Below are 19,838 nucleotides of genomic sequence, written 5' to 3' on the forward strand. Positions count from 1 at the left end.
CTGACCCTTTCCAGTCCTGTGGCCACTGCTGAGTTTTCCAAATTTGCTGGCATATTGAGTGCAGCACTTTCACAGCATCATCTTTCAGGATTTGAAATAGCTCAACTGGAATTCCATCCCTCCACTAGCTTTGTTTGTAGTGATGCTTCCTAAGGCCCACTTGACTTCACATTCCAGGATGTCTGGCTCTAGGTGAGTGATCACACCATTGTGATTATCTGGGTCATGCAGATCTTATTTGTACAGTTCTGTGTATTCTTGCCACCTCATCTTAATATCTTCTGCTTCTGTTAGGTCCCTACCATTTCTGTCCTTTATTGAGCCCATCTTTGCATGAAATGTTCCCTTGGTATATCTAATTTTCTTGAAGAGATCTCTAGTCTTTCCCATTCTATTGTTCTCCTATATTTCTTTGCACTTATCACTGAGGAAGGCTTTCTTATCTCTCCTTGGTATTCTTTGGAACTCTGCATTCAAATGGGTATATCTTTCCTTTTCTCCTCTGCTTTTCACTTCCCGTCTTTTCACAGCTATTTGTAAGGCCTTCTCAGACACCCATTTTGCTTTTTTTTTGCATTTCTTTTTCTTGGGTATAGTCTTGATTCCTGTCTCCCGTACAATGTCATGGACCTCCATCCATAGTTCATCAGGCACTCTGTCTATCAGATCTAGTCCCTTAAATCTATTTCTCACTTCCACTGTATAGTCATAAGGGATTTGATTTAGGTCATACCTGAATGGTTTAGTGGTTTTCTCCACTTTTTTGATTTCAGTCTGAATTTGGCAATAAGGAGTTCATGATCTGAGCCACAGGCAGCTCCCAGTATTGTTTTTGCTGACCGTATAGAGCATCTCCATCTTTGGCTGCAAAGAATATAATCAGTCTGATTTCAGTGTCAACCATCTGGTGATGTCCATGTGTAGAGTCTTCTCTTGTGTTGTTGGAAGAGGGTATTTGCTATGACCAGTGTGTTCTCTTGGCAGAAGTCTATTAACCTTTACCTTGCTTCATTCTGTACTCCAAGGCCAAATTTGCCCGTTAGTCCAGGTGTTTCTTGACTTCCTACTTTTGCATTCCAGTCCCCTATAATGAAAAGGACATCTTTTTTGGGTGTTAGTTCTAGAAGGTCTTGTAGGTCTTCACAGAACTGTTCAACTTCAGCTTCTTTGGTGTTACTGGTTGCGGCATAGACTTGAATCACCGTGATATTGAATGGTTTGCCATGGAAACGAACAGAGGTCATTCTGTCGTTTTTGAGACTGCATCCAAGTACTGGATTTTGGACTCTTTTGTTGACCATGATGGCTACTCCATTTTTTCTAAGGGATTCCTGCCCACAGTAGTAGATATAATGGTCATCTGAGTTAAATTCACCCATTCCAGTCCATCTTAGTTCACTGATTTCTGGAATGTCAGTGTTCACTCTTGTCATCTCCTGTTTGACCACTTCCAATTTGCCTAAATTCATGGACCTAACATTCCGGGTTCCTATGCAGTATTGCTCTTTACAGTATCGAATCTTGCTTCTATCACCAGTCCCATTCACAACTGGTTGTTGTTTTTGCTTTGGCTCCATCCCTTCATTCTTTCTGGAGTTATTTCTCCACTGATCTCCAGTAGCATATTGGGCACCTACTGACCTGGGGAGTTCATCTTTCAGTGTCCTATCTTTTTGCCTTTTCATACTGTTCATGAGGTTCTCAAGGCAAGAATACTGAACTTAGTATATCTAAAACTCAGGTTAGTTTTGTTTTCTGGCTAATTATTCTAATGGGGAGATATTTCCACAGAGGTATTAGGATAAAATATTGTTTTTGGATATGTGACATGTTTCCTTGTATTTTTAAAATCTCTTGGGTATTTTAAGGGAAATTTAATCCGTCTGATTTTGATCTAAATATAATTTACTCACAATAATGGAGAAATACTTGATATCCAGATAAATCTATTGATGCTCTTAAAGCTTTTCTCCTGGGAAATAAGAAATCACATTTTCCCAACTTACAAAGTTGAATTTTTCTACCTTTTTAACAAAGCCTGAGTTTAGCATCAAACCAGGCAGTCCAGATAAGTTATTTTTGTTCTTAATTTTTTGAGTCTTTCTTTTTCCATGCATAGAGCGTTTTCTTTGAGGAGGTTTTCTGACAGTTTTATCTGCTATCTTATTTTTTTTTTTTCAAACAATGATTTTGGAAGATTTAAGGTAATAAAGCAATTTTTATGTCTGTGGATGAATGGTGTCGGTATTCAAGATATTTCAGACCTGTCAGAAGCTTGGAAATGCCATTTAAATGTGTATCTTAATTTTAATTTTAAAACACTCTGTCTGAGAACTGGATACTAGCCCTAAGTGTGTATTTTGAATTTAAAGGAGGTTTAGGCCAAGATACATCCATATTTCCTGCTTTTGAAAGACCTGAAATCCAAAAAAAAAAACAGAGGTCATGGTGTTGCTGTTACTTTTGGAAGTGAAATATGGAAGAGCTTAGTGTCAGAGTGTAGGAGGTCTTTAGTGGCAGCCCAGGGCCTGGTGTCTCAGCCACCTGGCCGCTCTGAGACGCTGCTCCGCTAGCACCTCTTTGCTCGCTCTGGGCTCATCCCCACGTCCAGGGTTGACTTCTCCTGGTCCCTAGGGACAGTGGTGTCCCTAGCCCTTCTGTTTCTGGTGTAGGCTGTGCATCTCTGACTTGAGTCTTAGGCCTGTTTCCCTTCTGCATCGGAAGTCCCTGGCTGGAAGTCTGGGCGGGGGGCCCAGCTATTGCTCCACAGCCCTCTACTGCCCTCTGCTGTCCACAGCAAATGGCAATAAACCCTTCCAGCCCAGCTGCCCAAGGGATCCGTAGTTGCCTGGGTCATTGCAGTAGTCTTCTGGCCTCTCTTTCCTTTAGTTCAGCAAGCAAATCATAGCCAGATGAATCTTCCAGAAATGTCATTTCACATGAGAATCTGCTCAGTTGCAATGGTTAAGTTCGTAGACTGGAGACAGGCTGCCTGGGTTCAGTCCCAGCTCTGCCGTTTATTAACTGTGTGACCTTGGGCAAGTTGTATGACCTTGGACAAGTTAGTTAAACTCTGTATGCCTCAGTTTCTTAATCTGAAAATAGGTTGACAGTACCCTTTTGAGGTAGGTATTGTTACTATGAGGATTACATGAGAAATGTTTAGAACAGTGACTGGCACGTAGTAAATGCTAAATAAATATTAATTATCCCTTCTATCCCGCTCCCCCGCCCCCAGGATTTACTGTACTCCAGCATTTTCCACAATGTGGAACTCCTAATACAGGGTGATATTAGACAGTTCAAAGCTATGGCATAAATGAGACTAAACCACAGAGAGAAAGCTATTCATTTTTTCAATTGTCTTTAGCTCTTCCGATTATATCAAGGAAAGTACCAGTTTGGTGCTTGAATGTTGAGTGTTTTTAAGCCTTCTCCCTCACTTGTTAAGTCTTTCTTTTTAATAGAGATAGGCCTCTGGCTTAGAGATGGCTTCAGGCTTTGACAATTTAATACACCCGTATTTATAGTATTTTCTGGTTTTGGCAAAGATGCTAGTTTTCATCGTCTAGTTGTATTATAGTCTCCTCTAGAAATGAATCTAGGTAAAATAAGTGAGAATTATGTTAAGCCAATAATACATAAATCGTACTATAATTTTAAATATGGCAAAAATCATAAACGTGGTGCTCAGATGCCTGAGGTCTGAGGAAGCCGCATGAGAAGGCCCAGGCTTCATGCTTCCACGGTTGCTGGGCCCCTTTCTGCTCTCGCCGTGGCCTCTGTTTCGGCCAGCCTGCCCCACCAATTGCTCATTCCTGCCCTGGGTCTTTCCTCAGGACGGCCCTCCAGATCCCACTTTTCTGATGATCATCCATCCTTCAGAGGTTAGTTAAACCTAACCTCCTCTGTAAGGCCTCCCCAACACCTTGCTCCCCATTGCTCTGGTCTTTGTCACATTCACTGCCTGTTCCATTTATTGGGCAGTCATTTTTTGGTGTGTGATGTCTGTGATGTCCATGTTCTCTTTCTGCAATTGGAAGAAGGGGGCTGGGAGCTCCTTCAGGGTGGGGACAGTGTCTTAGTCCCTCCTTTGGGGCCTAATACAGTGTCTTGGATGAAGTAAATTATTGCTAAACACTTCAACTGTTCACCTGTCCTGAGTGTATGGTTTGATGACTTTTAATAAATTGAAGTCTTGAAATGAGCAGTGCAGTTCAATTGAAAACACTTCCCTCACCCTGCAAAGTTCTCTCTCGCTTGTTTGCTGTCAATCCTTTCTCCTACCCCAGCCCCACACCACAAATGATCTGCTTTCTGTTTCTGCAGTTTTATCTTTTTAAGTGTATTTTATAGGCATTGGATTGTGCAACATGTAGTCCCGTCTGTCTGCCTTTTCCCCTTTAGTACAGTGTTTCTGAGCTTCATCCACGTTGTTGAATTTGTTAGTAATTTGTGCCTTTTCATCATGTAGTAGTGAAAGGTAGACCACATTTTGTTATCCATTCCTCACCCGGTGGACTGTGGGTAGTTTCCAGTCTTTGTCTATTAGGAGTAATTCTCCAGTGAATGTTCCTGCCCAGGTCTTTGTGTGGACATGTGTTCTCACAGGTAGACTTAGGGGTGGACATCATTGGCTCCTTCAGTGAGTATAAATTGAACTTTTAAAGAAACTGCCAAGGTGTTTACCGTGTTACATTCCCATCACAGTGTAAGAGGTTCCAGTTTCCAGCATCCTTACCAGCTCCTGGTGTTAATCTTTTTCCTTTTAGCCTTTCTAGTGGCTGATGGAAGATGAATCCGGGATGACTCTTGGACTCTCGTTTAATGGAGGCTGAGGGAGGAAAGAACTTTTCTAAGAGAAATCAAGATTTCTGGTTTGGCCAAGTTGGCTTTGAGGTGCCACTCAGAGTTTACCACCCAGAGGGATTGTTCAGTAGGTAAAGGGATGTATGAGGCTGCTTGTGTTCATTGCATCTTCTTAACTTCCTCAAGTAATGAAACCTGGCATAATTGCTTCAGTTTTCTGTACTCTAGATAGGTGTCTGATGCCCTGGACAAGTCATGTAACTTCCTTTGATGTCAGTTTCCTCTATAAAGTAAGACCTGTCTTCCTCCAAAGGCTGGGCGAGGAGTGAATGCATTAGTGAATGTGAAAGTGCTTATTATCATGATTATTATTACTAATATATGAATTTTATTTCATTTTTATGTCCATTGTGGCTTCTGACCCTATATTTTGTACATAAGCAAGTGCTCAGTAAATAGTGACTTAATGAATGCAGGTAACAACTAAATGTATGATGTTAGAGAAGGGAGAAAGAAGAGAAGTAAGAAAGAAGGAGAAAGAGAGAGGGGAGGAGAGAGGAAAGAGAGAGTGGATATAATTTGGATTGGTTTTAGGAAGGATGGCCGTCACAATTTCACACTCAAGCTTTGTAGACAGGCAATTTATTTTTATATTGTGTACTCCAGGAAGGAACATGGGAACATTTGGATTTGGGGAGATATTTTTATTTACTTATTTACTTTTTAAAATTAATTTTTGATGGAGTATAGTTGCTTTACAATGCTGTGTTAGTTTCTGCTGTACAGCAAAATGAATCAGCCATACATATACCTATATGGGGAGATATTTAAATAATAACATCTATCACATAAAGTGGAGTATTTTGTAGGTACCTTATCTTCGTACTAGACTTTCAGCTTCTTGAGGGCTGGGGTGATTTCTGATGTGCCTCTGGATCCCCCAGAGCATTAACTTAAGTGTAATATGAACACAACAAATGTGTATAAAATGATTTGAGTACACTTTTTAAACTTCTCTATTCATTCTAACTAGAATGACATGTGTTTGACTTTTAGTTGGTGGGTAGATGACTCTTCAGCAGCTTATTTCTTTCCTATGTCCGTAGGATGTTGTGGACATGCTTCTCTCATAGCTGACAGATGACCTGGAATTGTAATTACCTGTTGACATATCTGCCCTGTGATGGCAGGGGCTTCATGTCCTTGCACACACCTGGCACAAAGTCGTCATTCAGATAGTGCTTGAGAGAGTTATTCCTGAGTGCGTAACTGTATTCAAGACTTAATGCGTAGCTGGGAAAGAAGATCAGATTCATGCTCTTTGGGGTTTCAGATTATAACTCTAAAGACATAAATCTAGGGAGCAAAAGACAGTAGGTAAATGGTCCAGTAACTCTATTTTCTATCTCGTGGATGAGGTAGATATAATCTCAATATGTTAGGGAGTAGCTCCCCATGACTATCTTAAATCTCAGATGACAACATTAGCTCATATTGTAAACATTCTGAGAGGGCTGCAGTCTTAGAAGTCATTGTCAAGTTAGCTCGTTAGGGAGTGTTTTCCTGATTTGGCTTAAAGTAAAGGACTGGTGGTAAAGAATCCGCCTGCAACGCAAGAGATGCGGGTTTGATCCCTGGGTTGGCAAGATCCAGTGGAGAAGGAAATGGCAACCCACTCCACTATTCTTGCCTGCAAAATCCCATGGACAGAGGAGCCTGGTGGACTATAGACCATAAGGTCACAAAGAGTCAGACACGACTAAGCACGTATATATACATACAAAGGAAATTAAACTTTTTTTTTTTTAAAGAAAACCTTTTTTTCTTTTTTTGGCCAAATAGAATCTTGTGTGAACCCCAAACATACACATCATAAAAGCAGAACTACTCTGGTCAATGCAGGGCTTTTGCCCTAGAACCCTGCCTGCTTATCTTTTCTTTCACCTCTGTGAAGGCCCTGCAGCATCTCCAAGGATCCGTGCAAGGAAGTTTGAAAAACCACAGGGTTAGAGGAAGTCTTGCATTTTGACCCCGTATTTCTTCTGCTGCCCTCAATACACTTTGGCTGTCTGTAGAAAGACCAAGCTCCTATCTGAAACCACTAACTTGTGGGTTAGATAAAACTTCTGAGAATCAATGCCTTCTGAGTGTACTTTCTCTCTGAGAGTTTGAATCAATAGAAGGTTTTGAGGCCACCAGTGAATCAGATAAACAGTACACAGTGGAAAGAAATGTCCCATGTTTATGAATTTGGGGTCTCCTGGTCAGTATCCTGGTGGGTGCGGGGAGTAGTGTCCCACTGAAGTGGGGAGCTGGGAGCGGGGGAACACAGAGAGGTGGAGAAAGGCCGAGATTAAAAGGTTGAGTCAGAACATGGGTTTGCACCGAGAAGGTCTTGGTAAGCCCTCTGTCATTGGACTGCATGGGAAGAGCTAATGTGTAGTATTTCCTTTAAGAAAGAGGCTTGAAGGGTTTTTGAGGGTTTACCCGGGGGTATAATCGTTTATAACACTTAGAAATACTGGAGAGATGGACTGCAACTCTTTTCTTTATTGAGATATAATTGACATACCGTAAAATCCACCATTCTGTGGTATACAATCCAGTGGGTTTTAGCTTCCCTGGTGGCTCAGATGGTAAAGAATCTGGCCTGCAATGCAGGAAACCCAGGTTCAGTCCCTGGGTTGGGAAGATCCCCTGGAGAAGGGAATGGCTACCCACTTCATTATTCTTGCCTGAAAAGAATTTCATGGACAGAGGAGCCTAGCGGGCTATAGTCCATGGGGTCTCAAAGTCAGACATGGCAGAGTGACTAACACTTTCACTTTCCACTTCCCAGGCTGTAAACCCCACCATTCTGTAGTATACAGTCCAGTGGGTCTTAGTATACTGACTGTGTTGTGCAGCCATCACCACTAATTCCATAGCACGTTCTTCACTCCAAGGGGAAACCTCGTACCCAGGAGCAGCCACTCCCTGTTGTTCTTGCTGCCCAGCCCTGGCAACCGCTAGTCTTGTGTCTGTAGACTTGCCTGTTCTGGACCTTTCAATACATAGAAACATATAGTATGTGGACTTTGTGTCTGGCTTCTTTTACTTAGCATACATTTTTCAAAGGCCATCCATATTGTGGCATGCATTGCGGTTTCATCCCTTTTTATTGCTGAATAATATTCCACAGTATGGAGAAAACACATTTTGTTTACCTGTTCAACAGTTGATGGACATTTGGATTGTTTTCACTTTTTGGCTATTATGAATAATGCTGTTATGAACATTTGTGTACAGTTTTTTTTGTGTAGAAATATGTTTTTGATCCACAGTGACAATCTCTTGTCTTGTATTGATGCATGTAGAGTATTGGTGTTCAAGGTGAAAATTGATATACTTGGATAAATATCTACCATGTTTGTTTCTCTTTTCTATTTGTTGCCTTGTTTTATATCTGTTTTTGTCTTGTATTTTTCCCCTGCCTTTTGTGGTTTTAATTGAGCATTTCGTATGATTCAGTTTTCTTGCCTTTATCAGTATATCAGTTATACAACTAATCCAAATCCAGTTTCAAATAATGTTATACTCCTTCATGGGTAGCATGAGTGCCTTATAATAACAAAATAATCCTAGTTAATCCTTCTTGACTCTTGTATCATTGCTGTCATTCATTTTGCTTATATGTAACTGTACATCAGCATATATACATATATGTATTTTTTTTTTTTTTTAGTTGCTAAGTCATGTCCTACTCTCTTGTAACCCCATGAACTGTAGCTCTGCCAGGCTTCTTTGTCCATGCGGTTTCCCAGGCAAGAATTCTGGAGTGGGTTGTCATTTCCTTCTCCAGGGGATCTTCCCGACCCAGGGATTGAACCTGAGTCTCTTGGTTGCAAGCGGGTTCTTTATTGCTGTCAGGAAAGCTCCCACATGTATGTATATGCCTAAGCATATATAACTGAATACATTATTGCTATCATTTTGAACAACTGTTATCTGTTCGATCAATTAAAAATAAGAACAATAAAAGTTTTTACCTTCATTTATTCCTTCAGTGCCTTTCCTTTCTTTCTGAAGACCTAGATTTCTAATCATGAAAGGTATTTGGTTTGTCAGATGCTTTTTCTGTCTTTTGATGCAAGTGGTTTTTATCTTTTATTAATATAGTATATTACATTGATTTTTCTGTGTTGAACCAATCTTGCATTCCTGGTCTAATTCCCACTTGGTCAAGGTTTATGATCCTTTTTATTTGTTGCTACATTCAGTTTGTTAATATTTTGTTCAGAAATTTTACAGGGATAATCATAAGGGATATTGGTGTGTGGTTTTCTTACAGTATCTTTGATTTTCTGTGTCAATTTCTATTCTCTATTTCATTTAGTTCCACTCTCAGCTCAGTTCAGTCGCTCATGACTGACTCTTTGCAACCCCATGGACTGCAGCATGCCAGGGTTTCCTGTCCATCACCAACTCCATGAGCTTGCTCAAACTCATGTCCATTGAATTGGTGATGCCATCCAGCCATACTGTCCTCTCTCGTCCCCTTCTCCTCCTGCCTTCAATCTTTCTCACCATCAGGGTCTTTTCCAATGAGTCAGCACTTGCATGAGGTGGCCAAAGTTGGAGCTTCAGCTTTAGCATAGGTCCTTCCAATTATTCAAATATTTAGGACTTATTTCCTGTAGAATTGATTGGTTTGATCTCCTTGCAGTCCAAGGGACTCTCAAGAGTCTTCTCCAACACTACAGTTCAAAAGCAACAATACTTCAGTGCTCAGCTTTCTTTGTGGTCCAACTCTCACATCCATACATAACTATTGGGAAAACCATAACTTTGACTATAAGCACCCTTGTCGGCAAAGTCATGTCTCTACTTTTTAATAAGCTGTCTAGGTTGTCGTAATTTTTCTTCCAAGGAGCAAGCATCTTTTAATTTCATGGCTGTAGTCACCATCTGCAGTGATTTTGGAGCCCAAGACAATAAAGTCTGTCATTGTTTCCATTGTTTCTCCATCTACTTGCCATGAAGTGATGGGACCAGATACTATGATCTTAGTTTTTTGAACATTGAGTTTTAAACTAGGCTTTTCACTCTCCTCTTTCACTTTCATCAAGAGGCTCTTCATTTCCTCTTCACTTTCTGCCATAAGGGGGTGTATCTGAGGTTATTGATATTTCTCCTGGAAATCTTGATTCCAGCTTGTGCTTCATCTAGCCCAGAATTTCACATGATGTACTCTGCATAGAAGTTAAATAAAGAAAGTGACAATATACAGCCTTGACATACTCCTTTCCCAATTTGGAACCAGTCTGTTATTCCATGTCTGGTTCTAACTGTTGCTTCTTGACCTGCACACAGATTTCTCAGGAGGCAGGTAAGGAGGTCTGGTATTCCCGTCTCTTGAAGAATTTTCCATAGTTTGTTGTGATCCACACAGTCAAAAAGGCTTTAGCATAGTCAATGAAGAAGTAGATGTTTTTCTGGAACTCTTGCTTTTTCGATGATCCAGCGGATGTTGGCAATTCGATCTCTGGTTCCTCTGCATTTTCTAAATCCAGCCTGAACATCTGGAAGTTCTTGGTTCATGTACTGTTGAAGCCTAGCTTGGAGAATTTTGAGCCTTACTTTGTTAGTGTGTGAGATGAGTGCAACTGTGCGATAGTTTGAGTATTCTTTGGCATTGCCTTTCTTTAGGATTGGAATGAAAACTGACTTTTTCCAGTCGTGTGGCCACTGCTGAGTTTTCTGGATTTGCTGGCATATTGAGCACAGCACTTTCACAGCATCATCTTTCAGGATTTGAAATAGGTCAGCTTGAATTCCATCAGCTCCACTAGCTTTGTTCATAGTGATGCTTCCCAAGGCCCACTTGACTTCACATTCAAGCATGTCTGGCTGTAGGTGAGTGATCACACCATCGTGATTATCTGAGTCGTGAAGATCTTTTTTGTACAGTTCTTCTGTGTATTCTTGCCACCTCTTCTTAATATCTTCTGCTTCTGTTAGGTCCATACCATTTCTGTCCTTTATTGAGCCCATTTTTGCATGAAATGTTCCCTTGGTGTCTCTAATATTCTTGAAGAGATCTCTAGTCTTTCCCATTCTATTGTTTTCCTCTCTTTCTTTGCACTGATCACTTACGAAGGCTTCATCATCTCTCCTAAGGCTTCATCATCTCTCCTTGCTATTATTTGGAACTCTTCATTCAAATTGATATATCTTTCCTTTTCTCCTTTGCTTTTCACTTCTCTTCTTTTCTCACCTATTTGTAAGGCCTCCTCAGACAACCACTTTGCCTTTTTGCTTTTTTTTCTTGGGGGTGGTTTTGATCACCACCTCCTATACAATGTTATGAACGTCTATCCATAGTTCTTCAGGCACTCTATCAGATCTAATCCCTTGAATCTATTTGTCGCTTCCACTGTATAATCATAAGGGATTTGATTTAGGTCACACCTGAATGTCCTAGTGGTTTTCCCTACTTTCTTCAATTAAGTCTGAATTTTGCAGTAAGGAGTTCATGATCTGAGCCACAGTCAGCTCCTGGTCTTGTTTTTGCTGGCTGTATAGAGCTTCTCCCTCTTTGGCTGCAAAGAATATAATCAGTCTGATTTTGGTGTTGACCATCTGGTGATGTCCATGTGTAGAGTCTTCTCTTGTGTTGTTGGAAGAGGGTGTTTGCTATGACCAGTGCGTTCTCTTGGCAATACTCTGTTAGTCTTTGCCCTGCTTCATTTTGTACTCCAGGGCCAAACTTGCCTGTTCTTCCAGGTATCTCTTGAGTTCCTACTTTTGACAGTGTTGTTCAAATCTTCTATTTTCTTGCTAAACATTCCACTCTAGTCTTTATATTTTTTAATTGGTTATTCAGGAGCATTATTTAATTTTGATATATTTGTGACTTTCCTAATCTTTTCCCCTATTACTGATTCCTACATTTATACCATTGTGGTTGAAGATATACTTAGTATGGTTTCAAATCCTTTAAATTTATTGGAGCTTGTTTTATGGCCTAAAATGTTGTCCTGAAGATGTTCCTTGTGCCCCTGAGAAGAATGTGCATTCTGCTGCTCTTGAGGGCAGTATTCTATAAATGTCTGTTAGGCCTAGTTACTTACCAATGGTGTTCGAATCTTCTATTTTCATGCTAACGTCTATCTAGTTGTTTTATCCATTATTGAAAGTTGTTTACTGAAGTCTGTGACCATTATTGAATTGTTCATTTGTTGAATTGTCTATTCCTTCATTTATTTCATGTTTTGCTTTATGCATTTTGAACTTTTTTGTTTTGCATATATATGTTTATAATGGTTGTATCTTCTTGATTAACTGACCCTTTTATCATTAGAAATTGTCCTTATTTTCTTCTAATAATAATTTTTGTCTTAATGTTTATTCTATCTTATAGTAGTAAATCACTCCAGCTTTCTTTTGGTTGCTGTTTGGGTGGTGTAGGTTTTTTTATTCTTTTCTTTCAACCTATTTGTTTCTTTGGACCCAAAATGTATCTCTTATAGAGAGAATGGAGTTGGGTCATTTATTTTTACTCATCCTGCCTATCTGTGTCTTTTAATTGGAGCCTTTAGTTTATTTACATTTTATTAAATACTGGTAAGGTTGGATTTACTTTTGCCATTTTGTTATTTTCTATGTGTCTGTCTTTTTATGTCTTTGTCCTTTCATTACCACCTTCTTTTGTTTTAAATAAATATTTTTCTATGGTAACATTTTAATTCCATTGTTGTTTTCTTAGTGATTGCTGTGGTAATTATAGTTAACATCTTAATTTATAGTGATGCAATTAAGATTAATACCCACTTAACTTTAGTGGTACACAGAAGCTTTTTCCTATATAGCTGGTTGATCCTTCCTTTATTCTATTGTTGCAAATCTTCATACATTATGTGCCTATCAACAATATTTTATAATTCTGCTTTATGCTTTTGTCTTTGAAATCAAATAAAAGAAAAAGAATTACAAACAAAACATATATTTCTACTGTTTTTAACATTTGCTTCTGTGGGTTTACCTGTGCTTTTTATTTCTTCATGTGGATTTGAATTGCTATCTAGTCTCCTTTCATTGCAGCCTGAAGGAAAATTCCTTTAATGTTTCTTATAGGGCAGATCTGCTAACAATAAACTCTTGTTTTTGTTTATCTGGGAGTGTCTCAATATCTGCTTGAATTGTGAAGGAGAGTTTTGCTGACAGAATTCTTGGTGGGTGATGTTTTCCTTTCAGGGCTTTTGGTGTGTCATACCACCTCCTTCTGGCCTCCATGGTTTTCACTGATCAGTCAGCTGTTAATCTCTTGAAGCCTTCTTTGTTCAGTAAGTCCCCTGTATACGAACACATTCCATCCCCAGAGCACATTCATAAGCCCAATTTGTTTGTAAGTCCAACAAAGTTAGCCTCGGTACCCGACTAACACTATTGGCTGTATGGTACTGTACTGTACTGTGTAGGTTTATATCCTATAAACCTTGCTCCACTCTCTAAATTATTTTCACTTTAGTTTCCATTGTTATCGCCTGGCACTTCTTAGCAGGACCAGCTACATAACTACTGCTTTAACACTTGCTTTTGTACATCCTGGACTTGAAATAAAGATATTCTACTGCTTTAGTACAGTAGTGGAGTACAGTAAAGTACTGCACAGTTAAGTACTTAAAAGCTCAACCGCTTGTAGAAGATGCATGCGTGTAACAATGTATGCCAGACACGTGAACTGACTTATGTAATTGGACAGGTAAACACACGTTCACATCTTTGAAAGTTTGCATCTTGAAGGTTCATATGTAGGGAACTTACTATACCTGAAGAGTCAGTTCTTGCTACTTTCAAGATTTTCTCTTTGTCTTTGGTTTCAACACTTTGATTAGAAATTGCAAATCCACTGTCACACTGCCTGTCAGTCCTTATTTGAAAGGGTAATATGGAACCTTTTGGTTACTGCTTTAGTTTGTCCCTCAAGGTATCTCTGTAGCGTTTCTCTCATCTGTCAACTGTATGGTTTAGTAGGATGTTGTTTGGTTTTTCAGTGCTATATTTCATAGTTTTATAGAACTTCAGAGTGGTGTTTATATGACTGATCCCCATAATTCATTCACAATAGATTTGTTGAGCTCCTGCATATGCAAGACTCCTTGCAAGACTTTCAGGTTTCTTAGGTAAGTGACAAATGGTCCTCTCTATGAGGATGACACATTTGGTTGGTAGAGGACACATACTCAACCAATTATTATACATTTAGAATGGAGGTATACTGAATATAAACAGAGTGTTTTGGGAGCACAGAGGAGGAAATCACTGATTTTTATATTTGATAGAAAAGCAAACTAAGTATTATATGGATTAAGCAGTTGAAAACCCTGAGGTTACATAAGTTAGAAGGACTGAGCCAAAGACTAGAGGCTAGTGTTCTGGGTTCTTTCTATGAAACCACGTCTAGAGTATTCTGTATTTTCAAACACCAGAGGTAAAAATGATTTCTTAAATGAAATATGATTTTGTAGACCGCGATGCTCTTGGTGCTGGAATTTGAATACCATACCCACAGTTTCCTGTTTTTAAATGTATTACCTGATCCACAAAGGACAGGTATGTGTGTGAAACACAGACTGGCTGTTTCGCTTCAAAAGCTGTGCATGCTGCAAATAAAAATAAACAGCATTTATTTATACTTATTAGGTGGTATGAATTTAGTAAACAAGTGGCTGTGTTGATACTTGAAGTTCAGAATATCAAGAGATGCTTAATTTTACTCTGTCCACTCTTTTTTTCCCCTTTTAATGATATTTGTGTTTTGAAAAGAAAATTTTCTGCCTTTCATGTCCAGTAACATTTTGGATGGGTACAGTTAATAATAGAGTTTCCTTGAACATAGGAATTGCTGATCAATCAGAACTCTGTTCTTTTCCTTTAGGATAAAGCATGACTTATTTGGGCATACAGTTTTAATTTTAATCTGCATGCCTCCTTCTCTATTCTCCCATGATTCTTTGCAGCAGGGCAAGGGAAAGCAAGCCTTATAAAAAGAAATACAGTATGTGGTGCTTATTAAAGTTACATACATCTCTTCTCACAGGAGAATTTTGATTTACTGCAGGTTGTGCATATGTCGCATATGGACATTTCTAGGGAACAGATTCCTTATCGCTGAACAGTGAATGGCTTCTAGTACTCCATTACTGCTCCGGGAACATGTTAGTAATGATGATGAAAGGTAGGATACCATGAAATCTGTAAGGTGATTTGGCAGAAGTCGATGCTGTTGGTGCCAGGATTGGGGTACCGTACCACAGTTTTCCTGTTTTCAGATGTATTAATTGATCCGCAAAGGACATCTTTTGGAGACAAGAATTCAGACAGGCTGGCACAGGCTGGACCTCCGCCAAGACTGCTCGGAAGGTTGCCATACTGGGAGCAAAAGAGTGAGAGAGAGAAAGAGAGAGAGAGAGGGAAGGGAGAGAGAGAGGCAGAGGGAGAGCTGAGGAAAGAAAAAAAGGCAAGACTTGGCACAGCTCAGTCAAATCAGCTTCTTTTGTCTGCTTTCTCGGCTTGAGCTTCAGGAAAGAAAACCGTCCTGGGGTACAGAAAACTCAGAACTTTTTGGTTTTCAAACTTAGAAGGCTTTTTAAGTCTCTTGGGCTATTTGAAAGTGTTGGTACATACAATGACGTTTAGGCACCAGTATTAAGGGAAATAAAAGCCTTTTTCAAAATGAAGCTTCCACAGTGTCCATGCATTTGGAAAATACTGTATTTGATTTTTTTTTTTTGCATGTATGATTATACTATGAGAGACAGGATTGACAGTGTAGAAGATGGCAAGGCAAAAATCTAATTAGAGAGACTATTAATTTTCTACAAAATAAACTTTGTTCATCAATACAAACCTGCTTTCAAATCAAATCAGACCTCCTTCGGAATGTGTTCAGAACGTAAGTTTTTAGATTTTATCTTATTTTATTTTTTCCCATTTGTAGACATTCACTTGTCAAGGAGTGTTTCTAAGATTTTATGCAACCCAGCCAGGAAGTCAGAGTAGAAGTTGTTTTATCCATGTGTTTAAGAAAACGTTTTCTTAAAGCAACAGCTTTTATTTCTGCTGCTTCATGCTGTCCTAAACTACATCCCCAGCAATGAGTGACAACACTGAAGACCAGAAAGGCAAGCTGAAGACACCAGACTTCGCTTGAAGGGCAAACAAGAAATGTGAGCTTGGTCATTATTTTTGTGTGTGTCTTTGGTCTGAACCAGTTTTTGGAGGTGGGTGGGGAGGTGGGTGGGGAGGTGTCTCTGTCTAAAAGATGTGTGCGATTAGGGAATTCTCATTGTGAGAAGGAAATGATAAAAGGTAATTTTTATGATGTTGGCAGAAATGGCTGGGAATGGCAGAGAATAGGCAATTTAAATCTTTTGGATAAGAAGTAGTGAGCTGTGCTTGAGATACTTGGAGAAAAATTCTATTGTGTTTAGTTGATTAGATTGTATAATTAAACGATGACTATAGCCTGCCTCTCTCAAAATGTTTTTAAGTGGAAGGAAAATCTAGAAAGTTCATCGATTTCCTTTCCAATACTACCTGGTGTTCTACTTAGATATATATATGCTTTATATCTAATTTCTTAACAATAAATACTTCCTATTAGGCCTGGGTATGGTTGGATTGTGATAGTTCTGCTCTTAAAAATCAGCATTATTATAGGAGAGGTGCCCTGTAAGGCACGTATTTTTGTCGACCACCCTCATTGTCAGTGAGTATTAGATTTCTAAAGAAGAGAGTTTGAGTGGTAGAATTAGGTTCTGACTTCCTGTAATAATATATTTTCTTTTACATTTTGTGTACTAAATGAATACAGGAAATTCATGTATATTCACATAAGTAGTAATCATTTTGGGCAGTTTAAGAGATTGCTCCATGAGCCATGCTTTTGTTTTGAGTTTGTCATCATGGATCTGTGAATCCTTTGACAAAAAAAAAAAATTTCTTTTTTGTTTGTAGCTTGATATTATTGTGCGCCTTAGATAATCAATTGTATTAATTGGTTTTTATGGTATTATCATGACACATCAGCAGTTGTGAGGATGACGTGGAGTACACAAATACAATTTAAAAATATGTGAAATCTAATACAGGTGTTTTGCATAGTCAGCTTAAATAGTTCCCTCAACTTTTTTTTTTTCACTCATCAACATTTTGATCTTCATTTTATTGAAATCACTCGATGTTCATGTGGGTTGCCAAAATGACAACCTTTGTTTTCTAAGCTTCTTTATACACCACCTCGCTGATGCTCTAAAATGGACGCCAAGACATGAAAGACGTGCTGATAGGCACTGGAAGGGATGTTTGCCTGGCTACCGTCTTCCCTTTTGAAATGATCACAGGATCATTCATGCCTCCACTAAAAACCAACCATATAGGAAACAAAAGCAAAGTTCAGTAAATAAGTTCAAATTAGAGCTACATTTTAATACTGACCGACCGTCTTATTACCGATTTATATTTACTTTCATTTACTTCTTAAACGTTTGACATAACCTCTTGTCATTTAGATCTGCTAGATGTATAACTTCTCTTATTTATTGAAGACTTTTATTCTTTTATTTATTTCCCTTTAAGGTAGAATAATTATTTGCTAGGTTATTTCATAATTTCTTTGCGGCGAACTCAGTAAGAACAAACTTACATCCAGACTATTTTATCCAGCTATTTTCTAACAGTATAATAAAAAATAAGTGAATTGAAAAACAAAGATATCAGAACATACCTATAATAATAATGAATTTTTCGATAGTGGTAAAGTTACATGTTATAGTGTTTATTAGACTTAAGATTTGGTAATAAACATAAGCTGTTATAGCTAATAAAGTTTCTTACTAGTATATTCTCTCTGGCCTACTTGTTACTTATCTTGAAAAAATTTCTGTATTAAGTTGATCCTTCTTAATGGGATATAATAGAGACTTTTTGTACAGCCTTTTTTTTTTTTTTCAAAGATGTGTTTAAGAAGTGTTGGTTACATTGTCAAATACATTTATCTAGGTTTAACGTAGTGCATTCTTCTTTTCTTTCAGATCTTTTATTTTACAAACACATTGGCATTTAGTTTATAAATTTCCACAGTAGTGTTAATATTTCAAATCTTAAAGTGTGTAAATACAAGCGATATGATTGTAAATGAACTTTATCTCAGCATTTACTCATTGTAGTTGTATTGTGTCATATTTTGAAGTAGATTTATTAAGGCAGAAATAGATTAATATTTAACTGCTTCTTGATGCCTGTTATTAAGTCCTGTTTAGATATACCTGAACATACAAATGCAAAATGCTGTAATAGTACTAATACAAACCTCCTGGGGGCTTTAGTCCAACATTTTATAATTATTCACTCATTTATTCATTTATTGAACAAATGTTTATTGAGTACCCGCTCTAGTATGCTAATACCTTATTGATCTGGGGTAACAGGGAAGGAAGCCACATACATGATTGGAAGAGGGAAAAGATTTAAAATAGAACTACAGGATTCTAAAGAGAAAGGAGCACTACTGTAATGAGATTTATTTCAATAGGTTACAGTTTTGTTAACTTTTGCTGTACGGTATTGCTGCGTTTGTTTCAAAACAATCAGGAGATTAGTGATAGGTCGTATGGATAGCTCTGAGGGTTTTGTTTTACCATTATTTAGGTTTCTACATCTTATTGACCAAAAGTCTTCAGCTGCTCAAGTCTTCTGATGGACATCTAAAATAAGCAATTCAAATATTAAGAGGCGGAAATTAAATAGGGAGGATGGAACCACCACTCACAGGCTAGAATTTTGTGTATGTCCAAGCAGGTGTCACTGAGCCTTCAAAGATGTGGCTGCAGTGTAAAAAACAGTGGCTTCTTTACGAGGGAATATTTTTCCTTTCCTTTGTTTTCTTTTGTGAGAAAGAGGAAGAAGAGGAGGCCAAGCCCACATCTGTAAGCCAGCATCGTCCTTAGGAATAAGTGTGCTGGAGGGCGGTGTACTTTAAATGGACCAATCAGTTCAAGCTCTGCGTTCTCTCTGTTTCCTTTTGTCTCAGTGTTTCCCTTAGCTTTGTTCACCAACATAAAGACTCTTGGGCATAATACATCTAGACATAGAGGAGCATTTAACTTAGTGGCTTAACTTTCTGCCATGCAGTTGGTCTCTACTATAAAGAGAACCTGGCATAGGTTCATTTTCTGAAAGGAGGTAAAAGTCACAGGACCCAGGGAACTGAGCTTGGAGGCATTTGTGGCAGCAGTGGCCTCTGTCTGGGCTGGTAGCCGATGGAATGGAGACGAGAAATGTTTCAGCTGCAGGCGTGCACCACTGAGTCCTTCGAGTGAATATTCTCAAAGGTGCTCTGTGCCAGGCACCATGTGGAATGTAGGGGATACGAAGATAGAATTTCTGCCCAGAAGGGATTCAGGGTCTAGTTGTGGGGAAAGGGAGGATCAGAATAACTGGCAATTGTATAGGTCATCACAGTTTACCAAAGGCTGTCACCTATTGCCTTTAATTCCAGTGGCAATGCCTGGCACAGGAGCTGGTTCATAATGGCCACCCAATAAGGATTCCTTGGAGGAACAAACCAAGTTGTGAACCAGTTAAGTATCTTCTTCAGTCTTATTTGATTAAGATAGTTTTTCTCCCTCATGGTTGCTTTTGTCCTGAGCCTTTGTTGCTAGTTATGGTTTTAGAGAGGGTGAAGTGTAGGGCCACATTCTTGTGACCACATTACAACCCCTGAGTCTGCCATCGGAGACAACACAGAACAAGGATTTGATCGATTTCACAGTGGCCCTGACCAGCTCTTCCCTCCGGCCGGCCCTCCATCGTCTCATTCTGTCACTCCTAATCTCCCCGAGGGAGAAGCCAATGGCACCCCACTCCAGTACTCTTTTGTCTGGAAAATCCCATGGATGGAGGAGCTTGGTGGGCTGCAGTCCATGGGGTCACTGAGAGTCGGACACGACTGAGTGACTTCACTTTCACTTTTCACTTTCATGCAT

The 19,838-nt window shown here is 39.0% G+C and overlaps 1 protein-coding gene across 2 annotated transcripts in view; it reads left to right on the forward strand.

Annotated features, from left to right (window-relative positions):
- Nucleotides 1-19,838, forward strand: part of MSRA (methionine sulfoxide reductase A) — a 388,272-nt gene that overhangs the window by 31,587 nt on the left and 336,847 nt on the right. The window lies entirely within an intron of this gene.

The sequence above is a fragment of the Bos mutus genome, chromosome 8 (genome assembly GCF_027580195.1).
Source record: "Bos mutus isolate GX-2022 chromosome 8, NWIPB_WYAK_1.1, whole genome shotgun sequence".
Taxonomy (NCBI): Eukaryota; Metazoa; Chordata; class Mammalia; order Artiodactyla; family Bovidae; genus Bos; species Bos mutus.